At 45.1% G+C, this 23,770-nt stretch overlaps 2 long non-coding RNA genes across 2 annotated transcripts; one reads left to right on the top strand and one right to left on the bottom strand.

Moving 5' to 3' along the window:
- Positions 1-291: 291 nt before the first annotated feature.
- LOC116991684 lies at positions 292-13,556 on the top strand. The gene is made up of 3 exons (XR_004416872.1): positions 292-432; positions 5,096-5,169; positions 13,535-13,556. It is a non-coding gene; the product is annotated as an uncharacterized LOC116991684 (long non-coding RNA).
- On the bottom strand, positions 4,224-9,887 carry LOC116991685. Its single transcript, XR_004416873.1, has 3 exons — positions 9,878-9,887; positions 6,351-6,353; positions 4,224-4,260 (listed from the first exon to the last, which is right to left on the bottom strand). It is a non-coding gene; the product is annotated as an uncharacterized LOC116991685 (long non-coding RNA).
- Positions 13,557-23,770: the final 10,214 nt, after the last annotated feature.

Below are 23,770 nucleotides of genomic sequence, written 5' to 3'. Positions count from 1 at the left end.
AAGCTTCAGAAACATCACAGCGCAGACGTTACTCTTGTTCTGCCGGAAGATTATCAGCACAGCATGTTGTAGGAAGCAACTGCAGATGCTGGTTTAAACTGAAGAAAGACACAAAAAGCTGGAGTAACTCAGCGGGACAGACAGCATCTCTGGAGAGAAGGAGTGGGTGACGTTTTTAGTCGGGTCCCTTTTTCAGACTCTGAAGTCTGAAGAAGGGTCTTGACCAGAAACGTCACCTAGTCCTTTTCTCCAGAGATGCTGCCTGACCCGCTGAGTTACTCCAGCTTTTTGTGTCAGTCCATCATGGTATGCAGACTCTCTGCAGTAGAGTAAATGCTGCCCACCACTGCAACACATTCAGTCAACTTCCTCGGTCAATAAGCCACCGACTCCACAGTCTGTACATGGACATTGGGAGCTGCAGTGAAACAGGTGAGTAAAACATTGTTCCAATTACTTGAATGTGGAGAATGTAGTAAAAAGGAACTGCAGATGCTGCTTTATACCAAAGATAGACAACAAGTGTTGGAGTAACTCGGCAGGACAGGCAGCATCTCTGGAGAACTTGGACAGATGACATTTCGGTTTGGGACTCTTCTTCTGACTGATTGAAGTAAGCAAGCAAGCAAGTTTATTTAGATAGCACATTTCAGCAACAAGGCAATACAAAGTGCTTTACACAAATTATCAAAAAGCAATCAAAAGCAATTAAAAACATTCATTAAAAAGAATCGAAAATAAAAACAAGCTAAAATAAAATAAGACATGTAATATATACAAGAATAAAAATTGCCGTGCAGTGTTAGAAATGAATAATTATTTAATTTAATTAAAATTAAATGTAATTAAAGGCAGAGTCAAACAGAGAAGTCTTCAGCCTCAATTTAAAAGAACTGAGAGTTGGAGCGGACCTGCATTTTTCAGGAAGTTTGTTCCATATATGTGGTGCATAACATCTAAACGCTGCTTCTCCATGTTTATTTCTGACTCCGGGGAGTGAGTGTTTAGTTGAGTGACGTCTATTTATTGTGACCTCTACTGAGTGACAAGCTTTTGTTGCGTGCTAGCCAGTCTGAAGAAAGAAGGGGAGAGTGACCAGGGTGAGACTGGTCCTTGATTACACTGGTGGGGGAAAAACTGGAATGTGGAGGCAGGAGAAGGAGCAGTCTGATAGTTGGTTTGGTTTCAGTAACTCCTGCTAACTCTTGAAACCCTTAGCAAGTCTGGCAGCATCTCAGTGTAGTTTATTGTCACGTGTACCGAGGTACAGTGAAAAGCTTTTGTTGCGTGCTAACCAGTCAGAGGAGAGACAACACATGATTACAATCGAGCCATTTACAGTGTCTAGATTCATGATAAGGGAATAATGTTTAGTGCAAGGTAAAGCCATCAATGCTTCAAGTCCAGAAACCACATCAGAACAGTTCTGATGAAGAATTCCAATTCTAAATCATTGACTGTTTCTCTCTCCATGGATGCTGCCTCACCTATTGGCAGCCCTTTTTGCTTATTTCAGTTCGCTGCTCCATTTTTGACGATTGATGTATCTCCAGTGATTACCGTGATGGGTTCAAAAGGCTCAAAGGACAATTTGCAGTTATATTGTGTTGTTCATGTGGGCAAAGGAGAGAGAAGCAAACCTGAGGTCACCCATTGGAAGGGGTCACAGATGCTGGACTCTCTGGAAACAAGAGGGGAAAGGAATTAATGATAGACACAAAATGCTGGAGTAACTCAGCGGGACAGGCAACATCTCTGGAGTGGGTGATGTTTCGGGTCGAGACCCTTCTTCAGACTGAACATTTATTTGTTGTATGTTCCATCTGTTAAGTCTGGATATCTCTCGCCCTTCTCTAAAGTTGCAACTTGACCTGCTGAATATTTCAAGTATTTGGGGTTTTAATTTAATTTTTAAGTTTCTTGACCTGCGGTAGTCAATCAATGCCAGCAAATACGTCCTCTATTGTAGAGAAAAGAATGCAACTCCTCACAGATCACCACCTGCCCTCTGAATCTGAATGTCTGAAGAAGGGTCTCAAGCCAAAACATCACCCATTCCTTCTATCCAGAGATGCTGCCAGTCCCGCTGAGTTACTCCAGCATTTTTTGCCTACAGAAGGCAGTGGAGGCCAATTCACTGGACGTTTTCAAGAGAGAATTAGATATGGCTCTTAGGGCAAAGGGAATCAATGGATATGGGGAGAAAGCAGGAACGGGGTATTGATTTTAGATGATCATCCATGATCATATTGAATGACGGTGCTGGCTCGAAGGGCCGAATGGCCTGCTCCTGCACCTATTTTTCCATGTTTCTATTTTGTGTTTATCTTCGGTGTAAGCCAGCATCTGCAGTTCCTTCCTACACAGGGTGAAGAACTAAATTGGGAAGTTGAAATCTGGGCCTGATTTCCCCACAGGAAGAGAGGAAATCCATCAGCCAGAGCAATTGCAGAAGAACAAGGCAGTGAAAGTCGCTCTCTCAGTCGAACCAGAAAGCCAGCGGAGAAATGGACTCCAGCCCAGAAGGAAGCACATTTCTGGCTAGTCGCAGAGTAAGACTGAAGTGCATGTCTATGCGTCCTTAGACATATCCAGCAAATCTTTGATCTAATCTCAGCTGTAATCTGAGCCGCTGTGAGACTGAGTGCCTCATGACATGTTTTTTTGGAATGTTGAGTTCCGATCATCAATGCAGAGTGTTCACTCATTCACAGAGCCACAGTCCGCCCCTCATGGCCAGGCCCCCAATGCTGCAGTTTACTTCAGTTTAGTTTTGGAGATACACAGCGCTGAAACAGAACCTTTAGCCCACCCAAGTCAACGCCGCCCAGCATTCACCCCGTGCACTAGCACTATCCTACACACCAGGGACAATTTACAATTTTACCGAGGTCAATTAACCTGCAAACCTGCACGCCTTTGGAGTGTAGGAGGAAACCGGAGCACCCGGAGAAAACCCACGCGGTCACAGGGAGAACGTGCAAACTCCGCACAGGCAGCACCCGTAGTCAGGATCGAACCTGGGTCTCTGGCGCTGTGAGGCAGCAACTCTACCGCTGTGCCGATTAGGAAAAGGGGAGATGCAGCGAGACCTGGGTGTCATGGTACACCAGTCATTGAAAGTGGGCATGCAGGTGCAGCAGGCAGTGAAGAAAGCGAATGGTATGTTAGCTTTCATAGCAAAAGGATTTGAGTATAGGAGCAGGGAGGTTCTACTGCAGTTGTACAGGGTCTTGGTGAGACCACACCTGGAGTATTGCGTACAGTTTTGGTCTCCAAATCTGAGGAAGGACATTATTGCCATAGAGGGAGTGCAGAGAAGGTTCACCAGACTGATTCCTGGGATGTCAGGACTGTCTTATGAAGAAAGACTGGATAGACTTGGTTTATACTCTCTAGAATTTAGGAGATTGAGAGGGGATCTTATAGAAACTTACAAAATTCTTAAGGGGTTGGACAGGCTAGATGCAGGAAGATTGCTCCCGATGTTGGGGAAGTCCAGGACAAGGGGTCACAGCTTAAGGATAAGGGGGAAATCCTTTAAAACCAAGATGAGAAGAAATTTTTTCACACAGAGAGTGGTGAATCTCTGGAACTCTCTGCCACAGAGGGTAGTCGAGGCCAGTTCATTGGCTATATTTTAAGAGGGAGTTAGATGTGGCCCTTGTGGCTAAGGGGATCAGAGGGTATGGAGAGAAGGCAGGTACGGGATACTGAGTTGGATGACCGAATGGCCTACTCCTGCACCTAATTTCTATGTTTCTATGTTTCTATGTGCCACCGTGCCACCCTGAAATGTCATAAAATGTTATTCTCTTACTTCTTACTTTACTGTTTCGAACAATTATTGGGCTGCTCAGTCAGCTTGGTGATATCACAGCAGCAAGTACTTAGCAATCTAGGGCTATGTTTTCTTGCTGTATAACTCCCTGACTCGGAACAATAGAGTTATGATATTGTGGCTTTGAAGGGATTTTTGAGGTGTGTGCAGGAGGGCTTCTTGCACAATATGAAGGAAGACAGACCAAAGAGGGGTGGAGCATTACTGGACCTTATCTCGGGGAATGTAGCTGGCCAAGTGGAAGGAATGTCAGTGGGGAACCATTTTGGAGATAGTGACCATAACTCCACATATTTTAAATTGGTTACGGAGAAAGGTAAGGATGGATCAGTAATAAACTTCTGCGATTGGAAGAATGCCAGCTGCATTAACAAAAGGGACTCAGCAGATCAGGCAGCCATAGTGGAGTGAATGGATAGCTAACGTTTTGTGCACGAGTCTGAAGAAGGGTCTCGACCTGAAACATCACATATCTGTTCCCTCTACGGATGCTGCCTGACCCATTGAGTCCCTCCAGCACTTTGTGTGGTTTGAACTTGAGATAAGGATAGCAATGGACAGATTGGAACTCCTTAAAAAAAAAGTGAACAATTATTTTAAATGTTACATTAAAAATCATATCTTGATATAATTGATATAATGTTGGATATGAAAAGGGATGGTAGAAGCATTAAAGTCAAGGCTGAGGAGGTGGGAAGAGCAGTTCAAAGCTGAGAAATTCAAATGAAGGAGAAAAGTAACTTTCAAATAAATTAAATGTCTTCGTCAAAAGAACAAAGGTATCACAGGGTTTTTATTTATTTACCCAGAGGCTTGCAAAGATGGGATCGTGCTTCAAATCAGACTTGCTAAAATTTCAAGAGGAAAATAAATCAATATTTGAAAAAAAAAGGTTCAATAACTTGGACTGTGCAATGGAAATGGTCTAAATTGTAGTAAAGAGCAGACATGGGCTGAATGGGTCGGAAGGAACTGTAGATGCTAGTATATATCGAAGATGGGCTGAATGGTCTCATTTCGTGAGGTGAAAGGAACTGCAGATGCTAGTATATGTCGAAGATGGGCCGAATGGTCTCCTTTCATGAGGTGAAAGTTTTCTTTAGTTGGGTGAAGACACAAAAGTACCTGCAGGATGAAGATCGAGAGTCAAAGGTTCTGACTGAATGAATGCAGCTTGTGTTGCAACTTTCATAGATTGGCCTGGTTACAAGAGCAATTGATGTTCATAAAGAATCAATTATTTATGTCTTGCAGCACAACTTGGCCCGTACTTGCATAATATAGAAAAAACATGGGGAATCGTGGCCACAACTGGTACTTATTCACAGGTGGGTTCATTTCTCCTGTTGAAAACCACTTCAAAGTCTCCATTTTTTTGTACGTATGAATATAATGGAAAAGTTTATGTTTCACATAATGTAACTCAAAATCTGCTTCTGATTATAGAAATACTTATGAGAAAATTACACTGCCTCTGCCTGGTAAGTTTTGCAAAATTACATACAGACATTATGCTGAAGTCCGGCATGGTCTGGAACTCACACATCATGCCATACTCATTGCCTTGGCTCCACTCGCACACACATCTTGAGTCTGAAGTTGGCTTTGAATTCACATTTCATTTCTACACATTCCCATTTTGCCCAGATTTACATGCACAGTCTCTCACGTTCTATCCCGTGCATTTCATAAACTTAACCTCTACATAATTCCCTGGATAAGGTGCCAATAACATTTGTTTTAACTTTTTTCTTCCTCTTCATTTTTTGTTGCTTGTTACTTTGTACTGTGGCACGGTGGCGCAGCGGTAGAGTTGCTGCCTTACAGCTCCAGAGACCCGGGTTCGATCCTGCTGTCTGTACGGAGTTTGTAACGTTCTCCCCGTGACCTGTGTGGGTTTTCTCAGGGAGCTCTGGTTTCCTCCCACATTCCAAAGACGTACAGGTTTGTAGGTTCATCGGCTTTGTTAAAATTGTAAATTGTCCCTAGTGTGTGTAGGACAGTGTAAAGGGTCTGTCCCACTGTACGAGGTAATTCAAGAGCTCTCCTGAGTTAAAAAATAATCAAACTCATGGTAAGCACGTCGAATGTATGTAGAGGGTATGTCGGAGCTCGGGACATCTCTTAGTGGCTCGTAACGCTAACGGCAGGCACTCGAGAAATGCGGTAAGCTCGTGAACACTCGTGAAGATTTTTCAACATGTTGAAAAATGTCCACGAGAGCCCCGAGTACCTATGAGCGACTATTACCGTAAATCTCCGAGTTCGAATCAGGGGAAACTCGGGAGAACTCTTGAATTACCTCGTACAGTGGGACAGGCCCTTAACTGTGCGGGGATCGCTGGTGAGCGTGGATCCCGTTGGGCTGAAGGGCCTGTTTACACGCCGCAAATCTATAAAAAGATCGCCTGAATCACAAACTAAACACAAAAGCCTCTTTTTATTGTACTTGAAAAATTTCCTGCAGCTTTTGCTTCTTGTTCTGCACGATTTGCGGTATTATTCTCACGTGCTTGCAATTCTTTCTCCAAAGAGGTCTGTATTTAGCAACAACAACTTAAGTGAATCATCAAGAAACAATGGACTGTGTTCATTCCTTTTCGTTTAGTTCAGTTTAGAAATACAGTGTGGAAACAGGACCTTCGTCCCACTGAGTCCACGTCTACCAGTGATATCCGCACACTAACACTCTCCCACACACACACTGGGGACTATTTACAATTCTAGTCCTATCACTTCTGACCTTATGAAATATCATTCATAACATGAAACAGAGCTTTTGGTTTTCATTAGGAACAGCTCACTTCTACTTTGTTCAGAGTTTAGAGAGATACAGCGTGGAAACGCTCCCTTTAGCCCACTGAGACCACGGCATCCAATGATCACCCACACACCAGTTTCACATCCTACACACCAGGGGCATTTACAGATGCCTGTTAACCTGCAAACCTGCACGTGTTTGGGAAGTGGGAGAAAACCGGAGAATCCGGTGAAAACCCACACGGTCACAGGGAGAACCTACAAACGCTGTACAAACAGCATCTGTAGTCAGGATGGAACCTGGGTCTCGGCAACAACTCTACCGCTGCGCCACCGCGCTCTCATGTGTTCTTTGCTCCTGTCTCGAGACACCTTTAACATCCCCATAAAGTACTGTGCCGTTGAAAATGAGCTAGACCAGGAATAAACAATATCTCACACATTTCTTCACATTGTGAAGCTTGGCTCCTGAGTTCTTGCTTGCCTAAGAATCTCTCTTCCAGTGTAAATTTCCCCCAAGTGACATCAACAGCAGTCCACCAGCCAAAGTCAGCTCTGGTGTGAGTTTCACCCAGACTTTTAAATCCAGTCTCTCGTTGTAACGGTGCTCCCGCACACTACTGTCTTTGTCCGTGCTGAAGCCGTGACCTCCTGTGTTCTCCGGGCAACGTCACGCCTGTTGCTAGACTGTTTGCTCACGGAGATCAGGGTCAGGGTCACATTCAGATTCCTCGGCTCAGGAACATTCCGGGCTGCTGCTGATCAAAAGGTGTGAAAACGCACACCTCCAGATTCAGGGACAGTTTCTTCCCAGCTGTTATCAGGCAACTGAACCATCTTACACAACCAGAGAGCAGTGCTGAACTACTATCTACCTCTTTGGTGACCCTCAGACTATCTTTGATCGGACTTTGCTGCCTTTACCTTGCACTAAACGCTATCCCCTTATCATGTATCTATCTTCACACTGTAAATGGCTCGATTGTAATCATGTATAGTCTTTCTGCTGACTGGAAAGCACACAACAAAAGCTTTTCACTGTACCTCGGTCCGATCAAGGAGAGTCTGAGGGTCACCAAATGAGGTAGATAGTAGTTCAGGACTGCTCTCTCGTTGTGGTAGGATTACTTTCTTGTTGGTTGGGCAGAAAATGCGAAATTATATTAAACCTGGAGAAATGTGAGTTAATGCTTCTGAGGGAATACAATGAGACAAGGGAATACATGCAATATATAGGTAAAGGTCAATTTGATCCCAGGAACTGAGTTTTATTAAGCAAAGACACGGGTACTTTCAAGAAACAAAAGTGTAGAGCAAAGATAGACACAAATTGCTGGAGTAACTCAACGGGACAGGCAGCATCTCTGGACAGAAGGAATGGGTGAAGTTTCAGGTCGAGACCCTTCTTCAGGCAAATCAACCTATCCGAAGAAGGGTTTTGACCCGAAAGATCACCCATTCCTTCTCTCCATAGATGCTGCCTGTCCTGCTGAGTTACTCCAGCATTTTGTGTCTATCTTCGATTTAAACCAATATCTGCAGTTCTTTCGTACGCAATACTGCAGAGCATTTTGTCTTCTCGTTTTATATAAAATTCCGTTTTCGACATTATTTTTCCATTGACTGCCTGCTGCCAGTCCAGAGAAGCCTGAATATAGTCAAGTACAAATTATTTATACCCAGGTATCTGATAGTCATCACTAGGAATTCTGGACCAACAATTTCAAAGATGTTCTATTCCACGGTGATTAGGTTGTAATCCAAAAGACTGAGTGTACCTTATTAATTGTTAAAACATGTTAAATAATACAGCATGAGAAATAGAAACAATATGTGGCCCACATGGTGTTGATGGATTAGCTACTCATTACAAGAGGCAGCACAACCCTGAAAAGTAAATATTAAGAAGAAATATAATTCCTTTAATGTACAAAAAGGTAGGAAAAAAGTCCTTGGAGCAAATCTTAATGAAGCCACCAGAGTATTCATCAGGCAGATCATTACGGCCCGGTTCTTTATGTTCATGTTATGCAGCCCTGCTTAATAATTCACGCGGACATGAATTTGCGACATCTTCAAAAAAAAACAATTTGTGGGTCCGCTACATAACCAATGCAAAATAAACAACCATCCAGTTAGAAAGAAACCAAAGTTACTTTCAATTACATTTTCCAATAGATGTCGATACATGTACACGCAAAGGTGTAATGCTGGGGAGAGAAAGAGTTTTAAAAAGTTGTGTAGGCAAAAAATCTGTATAGAGTAACTACACTTAGCAAAGTGAATGCTGTATCACAACATATAGTGAGGCATGGGAGGTAGACAGAAATGCTGGAGAAACTCAGCGGGTGGGGCAGCATCTATGGAGCGAAGGAATAGGTGACGTTTCGGGTTGTTTCACGAATGGGAGGTGGGTTTAGCTTAGTTTAGTTTATTGTCACGTGTAGCTTTTGTTGCGTGCGGAAAGACAATGTATGATTACAATTAAGCCATTCACAGTTTACAGGTGGAAGATAAGGGAATAACATTTAGTGCAAGATAAAGCCAGTAAAGTCCGATCAAAGATAGTCCGGGCATAGTTTAGTGATACAGTACTGAAACAGGCCCTTCGGCCCATCGCGTCCACGGCGACCAGCGATCCCCGTACACTGGCACCATCCTACACACTAAGGACAGTTTACAATGTCTTTTTAACCAAAGCCAATTAACTTACAAATCTGCACATTTTGGGAGTGTGGGAGGAAACCGGAGCACCCGGAGAAAACCCACGTGGTCACAGGCAGAACGTACAAAATCTGTACAGACAGCACCCATAGTCAGGATCGAACCCGGATCTCTGGTGCTGTGAGGCAGCAACTCTACCTATGGGTTGGGGTCACTGGGTGGTTCTAATTGTTCTCCCTTCTGGTTTTAGATATCATTGAGCTCTTGTGGTGAAAGGGGAAGAAAAGTGTTAAGTTGGTACTTTGCTAATAAGATACGCCTCTTTCAAAATCTGTTTTTTGGCCTGCAATTTTTTGTGACTAATTGGTGATTATGGTGATTTAAACTTGCCTGGAGGCAGTGAAACCGACATCTGCAGGATTTGCACTCCACAGTGTTCATTAGTGGCGATTTTCAAGGAGAAATATGTAGACTTTCGCTTCCACCGAAGGTGTGGAGGGAAATGAACAAAATACAACAAATGACCAAGTTAAGGCACACAGTGGTTCTCAGGTGTTGCAAGTCCTGTTGGTAGCAGCCTGGTTTGGGAACAACTCCATCCAGGGCCTCAACAAATTGCAGGAATTGAGTTGTGAACGCAGCCCAGATCATCAGCAAACAAATATATCTTCCATTGACCCCATCTACGCTTCATGCTGCCTCGGCAAGGCCAGCAGCATCATCAAGGTCCAGTCTCACCCCGGTCACTCCCTCTTCTCCCCTCTCCCATCAGGGTGGAGGTACAGAAGTGTGAAAACGCACACCTCCAGATTGGGACAGTCTCTTCCCACCCATTCCCATTAGTTCTGTGTTAGACCACTTTCTCATCCACTCCCTACAGCTGTCTACAGAGAATCACCCCCTAATAATTGTATCGCTCAATTAGAACAAAATAAACCAGCTGATTTCTGGATACAAAGGAGTCTCCAGACAGACAGATCGCACCTTGTGGCCAAATGATGTCAAGGATTAAGGACCAGGCCATAGATGTTTAGTTTAGAGATGTAGCCCTCAGCCCACCGAGTCTGCACTGACCTGCGATCCCTACACATTAACACACACTAGGGACAATTTCACATTTATACCAAGCCAATACATCTACATACCTGTATGTCTTTGGAGTGTGGGAGGAAACCGAAGATCACAGAGAAAATCCGCGCAGTCACGGGGAGAGCGTACAAACTCCGTACAGACAGCACCCATAGTAGGGATTGAACCCGGGTCTCTGGTGCTGTGAGGCAGCAACTCTACCGCTGCGCCACCGTGCCGCCCACCATGTTCTCAAACTAACAAGCAATAGGGACCATGCCATAGATGTTCTCAAAACTAACACAATGGCCTGCATCTCCTGCCCTGTTCTGACCATCGACCCAGACAACAAAAACAACTAATGAATGATGCACTCAGTCTGAAAATTGCTCAAGGGTCATGTTCAAAAATTATAGTGGCTGGGTGTGGGGTGTACATTTTCAATATTTCTTCCAGGGCAGTTTGATTCGATCCCAAAGGCAATGTCCAAATATGGATTTTGTGATATTTATGTAGCGATGCCTCATGTATTCATGCTCGAGGCTGTTGTATCTACATTTTGAACAGCAGCAGAGGATGAATGTGGCTTGTGATCAGTTATGCTCAGCCTGTTACAGGTGAGATGTTGTCTAGCCAGAAAGGGTGCAGAGCAGGTAGACAAAAGTGGGTGCAGCAGCATCTATGGAGCGTAGGAAATAGGCAACGTTTCGGGCCGAAATTCAAAGTTTTTTCTCACCTCAGTCTTAAATGACCTCCCCTTTATTCTAAGACTGTGGCCCCTGGTTCTGGACTCGCCCAACATTGGGGGGAAAATTTCCTGCATCAAGCTTGTCCACTCCTTTTATAATTTTATATGTTTCTATAAGATCCCCAATCATCCTTCTAAACTCCAGTGAATACAAGCCTAGTCTTTTCAATCTTTCCTCATATGACAGTCCCGCCATCCTGGGGATCAATCTCGCAATTCCTTGTTATTACATAGGTACTGTAAGTGCCTATAGGTTGCTTTAACTATGGGTTAACTATATTGCTTGTAGGTTGCCTTAACGTAACTGCGGCACGGTGGCGCAGCGATAGAGTTGCTGCCTTACAGCGCTTGCAGCACCAAAGACCCGTGTTTGATCCTGACTATGGGTGCTGTCTGTATGGACTATATACGTTCACCCAGTGACCGCGTGGGTTTTCTCAGAGATCTTTGGTTTCCTCCCACACTCCAAAGACATACATGTTTGTAGGTTAACTGGTACAAATGTAAAATAGTTCCTAGCGCGTGTAGGGTAGTGTTAATTTATGGGGATCGCTGGTCGGGCTAGTACGGACTCGGTGGGCCGAAGGGCCTGTTTCCGCGCTGTATCTCTGAACTAAACTGAACTGAACTAAACGACTTTTGATGGTAGCAACCTAGACAATTTAACTGCTGTCTGGATAACTAAATGTCTCTTAAGATGGTCATGGCTATCATATACAGTTATGATAATTCACTTATTAGACAATGGGAAATATTCTGAGGCTGGGCTGTTTTTTACATGATATTCAAAATATCAATTATGTAGTCTGGAGAAATTATACAAGAGTCATCTTGAGAACCAATGTCTACTCTCTTCCTCAGAATGACAATGTTCCTGCCAATCTCAGCACAAATCAATGAACTTAGATACAACTATTATTGTGTCTCCAACATGCGTTTCCACTCATTCATTCCAAATGCCTATTTGATTCAGTTAGAATAACATGAAACTTACTCTGAACAATGTTGTCGTGTGGGGGGTACTCGCCTGGAGTCGGGGCATTACTGTAAATACTTACGGCACGGTGGCGCAGCGGTAGAGTTGCTGCCTTACAGCGCCAAAGACCCGGGTTCGATCCTGCCTACGGGTGCTGTCTGTACGGAGTTTGTATGTTCACCCCGAGACCGCGTGGGTTTTCTCCTGGTGCTCAGGTTTCCTCCCACACTCCAAAGACGTGCAGGTTTGTAGGTTAATTGCTTTGGTATAAATGTAAATTGTCCCCGGTGTGTGTAGGATAGTGTGAATGTGCGGGGATCGCTGGTCGGTGCGGTGAATGTGCGGGGATCGCTGGTCGGTGCGGTGAATGTGCAGGGATCGCTGGTCGGTGCGGTGAATGTGCGGGGATCGCTGGTCGGTGCGGTGAATGTGCGGGGATCGCTGGTCGGTGCGGTGAATGTGCGGGGATCGCTGGTCGGTGCGGTGAATGTGCGGGGATCGCTGGTCGGTGCGGTGAATGTGCGGGGATCGCTGGTCGGTGCGGTGAATGTGCGGGGATCGCTGGTCGGTGCGGTGAATGTGCGGGGATCGCTGGTCGGTGCGGTGAATGTGCGGGGATCGCTGGTCGGTGCGGTGAATGTGCGGGGATCGCTGGTCGGTGCGGTGAATGTGCGGGGATCGCTGGTCGGTGCGGTGAATGTGCGGGGATCGCTGGTCGGTGCGGTGAATGTGCGGGGATCGCTGGTCGGTGCGGTGAATGTGCGGGGATCGCTGGTCGGTGCGGTGAATGTGCGGGGATCGCTGGTCGGTGCGGTGAATGTGCGGGGATCGCTGGTCGGTGCGGTGAATGTGCGGGGATCGCTGGTCGGTGCGGTGAATGTGCGGGGATCGCTGGTCGGTGCGGTGAATGTGCGGGGATCGCTGGTCGGTGCGGTGCGGTGAATGTGCGGGGATCGCTGGTCGGTGCGGTGAATGTGCGGGGATCGCTGGTCGGTGCGGTGAATGTGCGGGGATTGCTGGTCGGTGCGGACTCAGTGGGTCTCCACCCTGTATCTCTAATAAAATATACATTTTAAATCATTTCTGTCCCTTATTTCCACTCCCAGAGCTGGAACACCTGTAGCCTTGTGGCTACAGAGCCATCAGTAACATCAAGACAGAGATTGTACGGAAAGGCTTTTTACTCCCTGAGGTAGTCGCCCAAAGCAGACAGTTAACGCAGCTCTGTACGTTACATGTTTGCACAGCTCGATAGGAAAATGGCGAATATTTAAAAGTCTAGAATTACTACTAATTAGCCCCTTCGTTTTTTTAATAATTAACAAATTGATTTCAGGATCTGAATGCCTGCCTGTTGGGGGAAAAATACACCATGCGGTTATATTTCTCGATTAATCTGCTCCACATCAGGTTTCTGATGTAAATATGTACTTCAGGAACGTGTGATCTTACTGAATGAAGATTTCGTTTTTGCCAGGTATCCAGGCAGCTGCACCTTCAGTTTAGCTGCAGAACCTGTCTCAATTGTGGCTCAGAAATGTGTGTCGAGAAAGTAAGTTGACCTTGCAATACTTTCTCCAATAATGGTTATGGTTTCAATGGATATTTTTTACATTGGAAGTAAGAAACCCAGCATAGCTCGCACAAAATGTAAACCCTGCTTTACAATGTGTGAATGAGTTCAAATAACAACTATGTTTAGGTTGTTTTTTGTTTAGAGATACAGCGTGGAAACAGGCATTTCAACCCACCAAGCCCGCGCCGACCAGCGGTCCCTGCACAGTAACACTAACCTACACACACTAGGGACAATTTACACACACACCAAGCCAATTAACCTGCAAACCTGGAGTGTGGGAGGAAACCTGAGCACCCGGAGAAAACACATCTGGTCACGGGGAAAACGTACAATCTCCGTACAGACAACGCCCCTAGTGGGGATCGAACCCTGGTCTCTGGCGCTGGAAGGGAGCAATGTATATGGTGCCGGAGTACCCTGGATAATAGTAAATCCTTCTGTAACAATAAAATATCCTCATCTCCTCTCTTGATCTTACGCCAAGCATCTTAAGGCTGGATCAGTGGAGGTTTTTATGGGTAGATTTTCTCTCTGTTTCACACTGTTGAAGTCAACTTTACTTCTGAGCATTTCTATTAAACCTCTCCACAAGTTCCCCTGCTCCAGCGAAAACAATTACACCTTTCTTGGCCCCTCTACTTCAGAGAACTCACCCATTGCTGTCAAATCACATAGAGTTATACAACACGGAAACAGGCCTTTCGGCCCATCTTGTCCATGCCGACCCAAATGCCCCATCTAAGCGAATCACTTTTGCCCGCTTTTGGCTCCTATCCCTCTAAACACTTCCTTGCCGTGTACCTGTCCAATTATCTTTTATATGTTGTCATTGTACCATTGTCAACTACCTCCTCCTGCAGCCCGTTCCATCCACCCATCATTCTCTGAAAGAAAAAGTTGCCCCTCGGGTTCCTAGTAAATCTTGCCACTCTCACAAAACTATACTCTCTAGAATTTAGAAGATTGAGGGGGGATCTTATAGAAACTTACAAAATTCTTAAGGGGTTGGACAGGCTAGACGCAGGAAGATTGCTCCCGATGTTGGGGAAGTCCAGGACAAGGGGTCACAGCTTAAGGATAAGGGGGAAATCCTTTAAAACCGAGATGAGAAGAACTTTTTTCACACAGAGAGTGGTGAATCTCTGGAACTCCCTGCCACAGAGGGTAGTCGAGGCCAGTTCATTGGCTATATTTAAGAGGGAGTTAGATGTGGCCCTTGTGGCTAAGGGGATCAGAGGGTATGGAGAGAAGGCAGGTACGGGATACTGAGTTGGATGATCAGCCATGATCATATTGAATGGCGGTGCAGGCTCGAAAGGCCGAATGGCCTACTCCTGCACCTAATTTCTATGTTTCTATGTTTCTATATTTCTATACCCTCTGATTTTTGATTCCCCTGGTCTGGGTAAAAGACTGTACATTTAACTTATCTCTTTGACTCTTGATCTGGTACACCTCTATAAGATGACCTCCCATCCTCCTGCTCTCCAAGGAACAATGTCCTAGCCTGCCCAACCTCCCTCCAGCTCAGACCCCCAACATCTTCATGAATCTTCTCTGTACTCCGGCCACCATGTATCTGAGGTCTTCATGTCTTATTGATGATTTAGGTTAGCACTGTGGCGTAGCGGTAGAGCCACTGCCTTACAAAGCCAGAGACCCAGGTTCGATCCTGACCATGGAGTTTGCACGTACACCCTGTGACCTGCATGGGTTTTCTCCGAGATCTTTGGTTTCATCTCACACTCCAAAGACCTAAAAGTTTGTAGGTTAATTGACATGGTATAAATGTAAAATTGTCCCTAGTATGTGTAGGGTAGTGTTAATGTGCGGGGATCGCTGGTCGGCACGGACTCGGTGGGCCGAAGGGCCTGTTTCCGCGCTGTATCTCTAAACTAAACTTAAAGGAAAGATGAGGTTTAGCTTAATCCAGTGTTTGGATGAAAAAGGAATGCATGATCACATTGAAGGGCGGTGCTGGCTCGAAGGGCCGAATGGCCTACTCCTGCACCTATTGTCTATTGTCTATAATATGCAACTGCCGTTGTTGAACATGGAGTTGGTGAACACATTGTTATTTGTTCCCACTATTCTACACTCAGTCAGAATACAACAGTAGTGTTAAGGAGTTGCTTAAAGATTTCATCTGCACACAAAGAGAGTCAAAGTAATTCAGCAACAATGTATAAAATATCAGCAAGTGATCAGTGAAATCTTTCCCAAACTGGAAGAGGAATGTATAGTATTTCTAGAAGCCCTGAAGATATTTTACTTGAGTCTGATCATGGGTGAAACAGTAAAAAGATCTCATTTATCAATCAGATAAGAACATCTTTTTGCGCGGAGGTCTGGGAGATATTAGTGAAGTGTAGGTTCATTGTGTATCCCTTCAGAAGGAAGATGGGACGCCTGGTTAAAGTGGAGGACAGCTTGTGGTTTAGTACATGGGGTAGCAAGCCAGGGATTATTAACTAACTATTCCAGTCTCCTAAAGTTTACTCAATTGCCTTTGGGAATTGTGAGGAATTTGGTCTTGGGATGATGTTTCACTTTGGCTTCTTGCCTTCCTGGGGAGGGGGGTCTATGTGGGAATTGGAATAGATGGTGGTCTGAACGATGGATTGGCTAGTTGGATAGACAGGCTTTTAGACCACTTTTGTGCCTCAGAATGCTGAACAGCGGGTCTTTCTAAAACCCGATGCAGCAATCAGAGATTACAATAGGCAGAGTAGCTGCAAACATGAAAGGTTTGGGGCGGCATGGTGGCAGAGCGGTAGAGTTGCTGCCTCACAGCGCCAGAGACCCGGGTTCAATCCTGACCACGGGTGCTGTCTGTATGGAGTTTGCTATATTTAAGAGGGAGTTAGATGTGGCCCTCGTGGCTAAGGGGATCAGGGATATGGAGAGAAGGCAGGTACGGGATACTGAGTTGGATGATCAGCCATGATCATATTGAATGGCGGTGCAGGCTCGAAGGGCCGAATGGCCTACTCCTGCACCTATTTTCTATGTTTCTATGTTTCTATTCTCCCTGTGACCTGCGTGGGTTTTCTCCGGGGGCTCCGGTTTCCGCCCACACTCCAAAGACGTTCAGGTTTGTAGGTTTTCATTGGCTTCTGTAAATTGTACGTTGTCCCCAGCGTGTGAGATAGCGCTAGTGTACGGGATGATCGCTGGTCGGCGCGGACACAGTGGGACTAAGGCCAGTCTCCACGCTGTACGTCTAAAGTCTAAAATATGATAGTGATGCTTGTCTGGTGCAACACTCTCTCCATGAATAACAGTTTAGTTTAGATTATTATTCGCACGTGTACCGAGGTACAGCGGAAACCGTTTTTCTCGCCTGCTATCCAGCCAGCGAAAGGTCTATACATGATCGCAATCACTGTCCACTCTGCACTGATACAGAATAAAGGGAACCCAAGATACAAAGAATTTGGACGATTAAATGCCGATTCGCAATATTTTTAGTCTTTATAAAAATCCTTTCCAGATACTTTGAAATACAACTCAACCTATCTGAAGGTGGGTCTGGACCCGAAGCGTCACCCATTCCTTCTCTCCAGAGATGCTGCCTGTCCCGCTGAGTTACTCCAGCTTTTTGTGTCTATCTTCAACCTATTGACAACTGTATTAACTTGAAGTCATATAAGTTAGTACTGCAATATCAGAACTGTGATGTTCCAAAGAAACGTTGTGTTATAGACAATCTTGCTCTAATGACAAAAGTTTTTCAATTGAAGGATGTAGCATGGACACAGGCCCTTCGGCCCACCGGGTCCATGCCGACCACTGATCACCCATTGACAGTTATATGTTACACCACTTTCACATCGCTGCCTACACATTAGGGGCAATTAACCTACAAACCCACCCATCTTTGGGATGTAGGAGGAAACTGGAGCACCCGGAGGAAAGCCACGAGGTCACGGGGAGAGCGTGCAAACTCCACTTAGGTCAGTATTGAACTCGGTTCTCTAGTGCTGTGAGGCAGCAGCTCTACCCGCTGCGCCACCGTGCCACCATTCCACAATGCCGCCCTTTTGGGGAATGGGAAAAAGAGTTTGGGAACTTGAGAGTTTCAGACTCACAATAGCAAACATTTTTCCTACAAAACTTTTAGAAATAAAATTATTTTCAATAGCGACACGTTTATTTTAGTTATAGCAAGCTAAAAATGTTAAAGGCAGTATATTACATTGTTCAGCATTGTTGCATAAGGAGGTGATTGCTTGCCAATTTCAATGGCTTGCACAAGTTTAAGTAGCCCCCGTGAGACACTTGTGTCTGATTTACTGCAGGGAGGTTACACGGAAGGAGTTTTTTCCCCTACACTGTTTAAATCCACTGCAGCTTTTTTTCTGCATGTGAGTTTTCAAAGTAACTTTTTAAGTGGTCCTCTAGTTTCGGAGTAGCATTGCGTTCTAAACTATTTAGCCCACGGGATGCAAATGGTGTTCCCTGTTACACCACTCACATTATATAGCAGCACTACCTGCATCTGTTAAAATCAACAAATGACTTGCAATATGCAGACCCTTCCATTAGCTCAGGATATGCCAGATCCAGTTAAATATTTAATAGACAATTAAATGCTTGTATAATACCATTAACACTGAAGCAAAGGAAATGAAGTAGCCAGTTCACACATAGGGAGAACTCTGAAAATAGCAATGAAATTAAATACAAGAACATCTGTTTTAGTTGTCGGGTGAGCGATGTATATTGGCAGAGGCACCTGGAGAATTTTCCTGCTTTTCCAATGGGTGTGTGAGATCTGTTCTCTCCACCCCGGAGTGCATGAAGCGACTCGATTAACATCTCCATATGAAAGGCAGCATTCTGTGCTACCACAGTCGGCAACATCAGTGTGGATTAGGCTGTGGAGTGTTAAATCTCACTGACCCTCACCTAGAGCTGGAGTCACAGAGTCACAGAGTGATACAGTGTGGAGACAGGCCCTTCGGCCCAACTTGCCCACACCGGCCAACATGTCCCAGTTCCACTAGTTCTACCTGCCTGTGTTTGGTCCATATACCACAAAACTTGCCCTATCTATCTACCTGTCTAACTGTTTCTTAAACGTTGGGATAGTCCCTGCCTCAACTACCTCCTCTGGCAGCTTGTTCCATACGCCCACCACCTTTTGTGTGAAAAATGCTAGAGAAGGTAGCCTGTGTGCATGTTCACATTACGTCTGAATACAGAACAAATTAATGAAATGAATGAATTTAAATGAATGAATGCCCCATGTACCATCTATATCTCTCGTTTTCCTTTCCCCTGACTCTCAGTCTGAAGAAGGGTCTCGACCAGAAACGTCGCCTATTCCTTTTCTCCAGAGATGCTGCTTGACCCGCTGAGTTGCTCCAGCACTCTGTGTCCATCTACAATGGAAGTATTGATATGGTGCACTACTGTTAGTCTAGTGTGATATATTTTTTTAGGTCGTGTAGCCAACCAGAAAGAACACATGTGGCTGGTGTTTATGTTATCAGGACATGGTCATGTGGCACCAGTAGCCACGGGACACTCCGTGTAGCAGCTTCAGTGAATGCCTGACCTCCAATCTCCACTAGGAATTAAGCTGTGAGGTTTTCATGTCTGCAGATGTACAAGTGGAAAAGCCTTACAAAGCACTGCTCCCAGATTTTCCATAAATGCAGACCACCTGTTTAAACAGAATTGTGATGCATTCCTACACTGACAGTACTTCCAGTGAACCAGCTTCACTCTCCCCGCCCACCGCTGAGAGAGGCAGCTCTGGGAATGGGATTGTATTCCGTCTTTGAAGTGTGAAGCCTTGGTGTATAAACTGGCCGGGGTTGCTCCCGTGGAGGGGTTTGTAAATCTGACTCTTCCTTTTCTCAAACCCCGAACATAATGACAGTCAGAGGCTTTCTCCCACAGTCAAACCTTTCTGCCCAGGGTGGAAATGTCCAACACCAGAGGGCATAGGTATAAGGTACAAGTTTAATGGAGATGTGTACCTTCAGTTGTCCGAAGTGACTAGTTTATGGGCTAGTAGGGGCCTTGTGGGCCGAAGGGACTGGTTTCTGGAGGGCCAAAGGCACTTTTCCTGGGCTGGGCTAGCACGGGCCTTGTAGGCCGAAGACACTTTTCCTGGGCTAGTACAGGCCTTGATAAGCTTGATGGGGAGAAGGCAGGAGAAAGGGGTTAGGAGGGAGAGATAGATCAGCCATGATTGAAAGGCAGAGTAGACTTGAAGGGCCGAATGGCCTAATTCTACTCCTATCACTTATGATCTTATCATGTGCATGCAAGCTTTTTACAATGTCCTATGGTTCTCGATTCCCCCACTCTGGGCAAGAGACTCTGTGCGTCTACCCGATCTATTCCACTCATGATTTTGTACAGCTCTTTATAAGGGACAGAGCAGGAAATGCTCACTCTCAACAAGTCACCGTGCACATTACAATGCATATATATATATGAACACACACATGCATATACATATACATACACACACATGTATACATGTACAAACACATATACATATATATTTATAAATATGCGCATTTATACATATACATATACATGTACATACGGGAGGAAACCCGTATCACAGGGAGAACGTTCAAACTCTGTACAGACAGCGCCTGTAGTCAGGATCGAACCCGGGTCTCCAGCGCTGTGAGGCAGCAACTCTCCTGCTGCGCCACCGTGCTGCCCCCTGTGTGGGACTGTGTGTGTATATATACACACACATATATACATGTAAAAATACATATACATGTACATGTATATATGTGTGTGTGTGTATATTTATATGTGTGTGTGCATGTATATATATACATATATACACACACAGTCCCACACACACGCAAGACTACACAGATTACTATGTAGTCCTAGTATACACAAAGTCCTAGTATCGCTATGTTTGTGTAGTAAATGGCTGAGCAGAGGCGGTCTGGAACACATCAGCGGTGCCAGATACAACACTGAAGTGTTCAGAAATGTGAATGGATGGGTGACACTACTAACGGTATACATGGCCATAGCAAAGAATGGAAGCATACGGATTCTGTGAATGAACAGAGATTACATCTCCATCGGCCCCGGCTGAATATTCCTCTATACACGGGCCAAGCTGGCATTAGTGCCGAGTCGTTGTGAGACACAGGAGGTGGATCAAACACCAGGAACACTTTGAGCTGAATGAAAGGGGGCTGTATTGCACCTGCAGACAGTGAAGGGCTTGTGTCACAGTAAATAAAAGGATATCACAGCAAAGCACCATCACAGTCCAACCCAGGATGGGAATCAGACCAAGGCAAGCAAGCAGACTGGTGCTTGGATCCCTACAGCTAAACACTGAGCACAGACCGCAGAAGTCACTCACTGGGGTAGAACATGCACAGGCATTGCCACAAATTCCTCATCAAGGCAAAAGACAATGTTTTCAAAATATTGGAAATGATAAAAGACTCACAATTATTCAATGCTTTTCATCATCACTGTGAATCCCAAAGGTCTTTATGAAGATCGACGTGTTTGAAGTTTAGTGATTATTATAGTACAGCACGGTGGCACAGCGGTAGAGTTGCTGCCTCACAGCGCTGGAGACCCGGGTTCGATCCTGACTACGGGTGCTGTCTGTACAGAGTTTGCACGTTCTCCCCGTGACCGCGTGGGTTTTCTCCGGGTGCTCCGGTTTCCTCCCACATTCCAAAGACGTGCAGGTTTGTAGGCTAATTGGCTTCAGTAAAATTGTTAATTGTCCCCAGTGTGTGTAGGACAGTGTTATGTACGGGGATCGCTGGTCGGCGCAGACTCGGTGGGCTGAAGGGCCTGTTCCACGCTGTATCTCTAAACTAAACTAAACTAAACTAAACTGACTCCTTAAGAGCCCGACCCGCTGAGTTGCTGACTTTGTGTCTATCTTTACTATAAACTGGCGTCTGCAGCTGTTTCTACATTTTTAAACATTTACTGTCCTTCATTTCTAACTTTTTCATATGCCCAAATGTACTAGCTCCAACCCTACACACACCCAGGGCATTAGAATTCCTTCACTAAATCTCTCCACCTCTTCTTCCTCCTGTCAGACATGCGTTAAAAGTTACGGTTCATGAAGATTTCTAGCGTTCTTCAGTATAAAGCATTGTTTGTGTTCTGGTGAAGTCTGGTGCAACTTATTACATTAGAGGAATGTACAAATGCTTGTTACTGCTGGATGTTAATAGCTCATTCACAGTCATTTACTGTACGATGGTAGCCTATTTCAAAGTTTAACGGAGAGTTAAGAACAAACCACTACATGGGCAGTGCAACACATTGATAAGGAAGTGGTCGACACCATTAGTACGAATGAGTTAAATCAACAACAATAGGGCAATTCCTGGTATATTTCCCATCAGACATTTAAGTTACTTTCACCCAAGTTGCATCTGTCTAAGCCCAAGATTACCTCAATATTTCAAAGACTAATACATAATACATTTCTGATAAACAAAATTCCAGACACATAAATATTCTGGCTGTTAAAGGAATACCAGATTTCACACTGTTGAGTACATTTCCTTTCCTTTCAAAGAGAGTTGGCTAATTATATAAAATTAAGATGAGAAGGTAGAACTCCTTTGATGAAGAGGCCATGGGCTGAAATTCTAGTTCAAAGCACTTAACCTAATTAACCCTTGACTGGCAGTACCTGGTATTTTCCATAGCACTTAAAAATTAAACCATCTCAGATATCACAGTACGTAACAGAGGCCTGTTAGATCTTCATTAAACTAACAGGCTGGGATGGGAAAATTGCCAATCCCTTTTGGGAATCTGGAAAATGAGAGCGAGTTCCCTCACTGTATGTCGTCTAGGAAGGGTGACCTAGCCACCTTGTGTTGAAGCACGCACGCACGTGTCCTATGGGAACAGGAGGGGCTAAGTTCTTACACTCCGAGCTCTTTGGTCTCCACTTCACAAGACTGATTAATGAAGTCACCAAACATTTGAAAGGTGTGAGCATCAGGTTTCAAACATCTGGCGCGCTCTTCAAGTGAAGCGCGTACTGTTCCTCTCCAAGGTCAGCGGCGAGTACAATTCCTGCTTCCAGATGACTGTCTACCTGAAACCTCTACAGATGCACCAGAGACAGCACCTTGGGGGGGGGGGTTGCATCACAGATTGGTTTGAGGACCGCTCTGGCCAAGACCGCAGGAATTTGCAGGGGGTTGTGGATGTAGTTAGGTACAGAGTGTGAGAATACACACAATAGACAATAGGTGCAGGAGTAGGCCAACACACCTCCATATTCAGGGGCAGTTTCTTCCCAGCTGTTATCAGGCAACTGAACCATCCTTTCACCAACTGGGGAGCAGACCTGACCTCCCGTCTGCCTCATTGGAGACCTTTGAACTATGTTAAATTGGACTTGATGGGACTTTACATTTAACTAAAGGTTGAACCCATTATCGCTTGGATGGCTTGATTATATTCATGTGTTGTCTTTTCTGTGGCTGGAGAGCATGCATACAAAGGCTTTTCACTGCACCATGGTTCACGTGACAATAATAATGAAACAAACTAACCCAAGTTCCCTTCAACACCCCGACCATGCTGTCACTCGTTGCGACCCGCCCCCCCCCAACCAAGAACCTGAGGAGCAACATTTTCACACAGATGATGGTGAATATATATAGCATGAACTGCCAGAGGAGGCAGGTAACACAGTCACATATAAAAGGCATTTGTGCAGATACGTGGACAGGAAAGGTTTAGAGGGACATGGGCCAGGAGCGGGCAAGTAGGACTAGCTTAGATGGAGCATGTTGATCACTGGTGTACCAGCAGAACTTATGAATCTCACCTTTACATTACTGCGGTGATCAGGAACAGATTGTGGAATCCGCAGCAATTCAAACTGTCCCTGAATCTGGAGGTGTGTGGTTTCAAAAATTCTGTACTTCTTGTTTGATGGGAGAGGAGAGAAGAGGGAGTGACCAGGTGAGATTGGCCCTTGATTATGCTGGTGGCTTTACCGAGGCAGTGTGAAGTGTAGATGGAGTCAATGGAAGTGAGATTGTTCTTTGTGTTGGTCCACAACTCTCTGCGATTTCTTGCGGTCTAGGATGGACCTGTTCCCAAACCGAGCTGTGATGCTTCCCGATA

The sequence above is a fragment of the Amblyraja radiata genome, chromosome 34, assembly GCF_010909765.2.
Source record: "Amblyraja radiata isolate CabotCenter1 chromosome 34, sAmbRad1.1.pri, whole genome shotgun sequence".
In the NCBI taxonomy this organism is placed as follows: domain Eukaryota; kingdom Metazoa; phylum Chordata; class Chondrichthyes; order Rajiformes; family Rajidae; genus Amblyraja; species Amblyraja radiata.
This window is presented reverse-complemented; position numbering and strand designations above follow the sequence as displayed.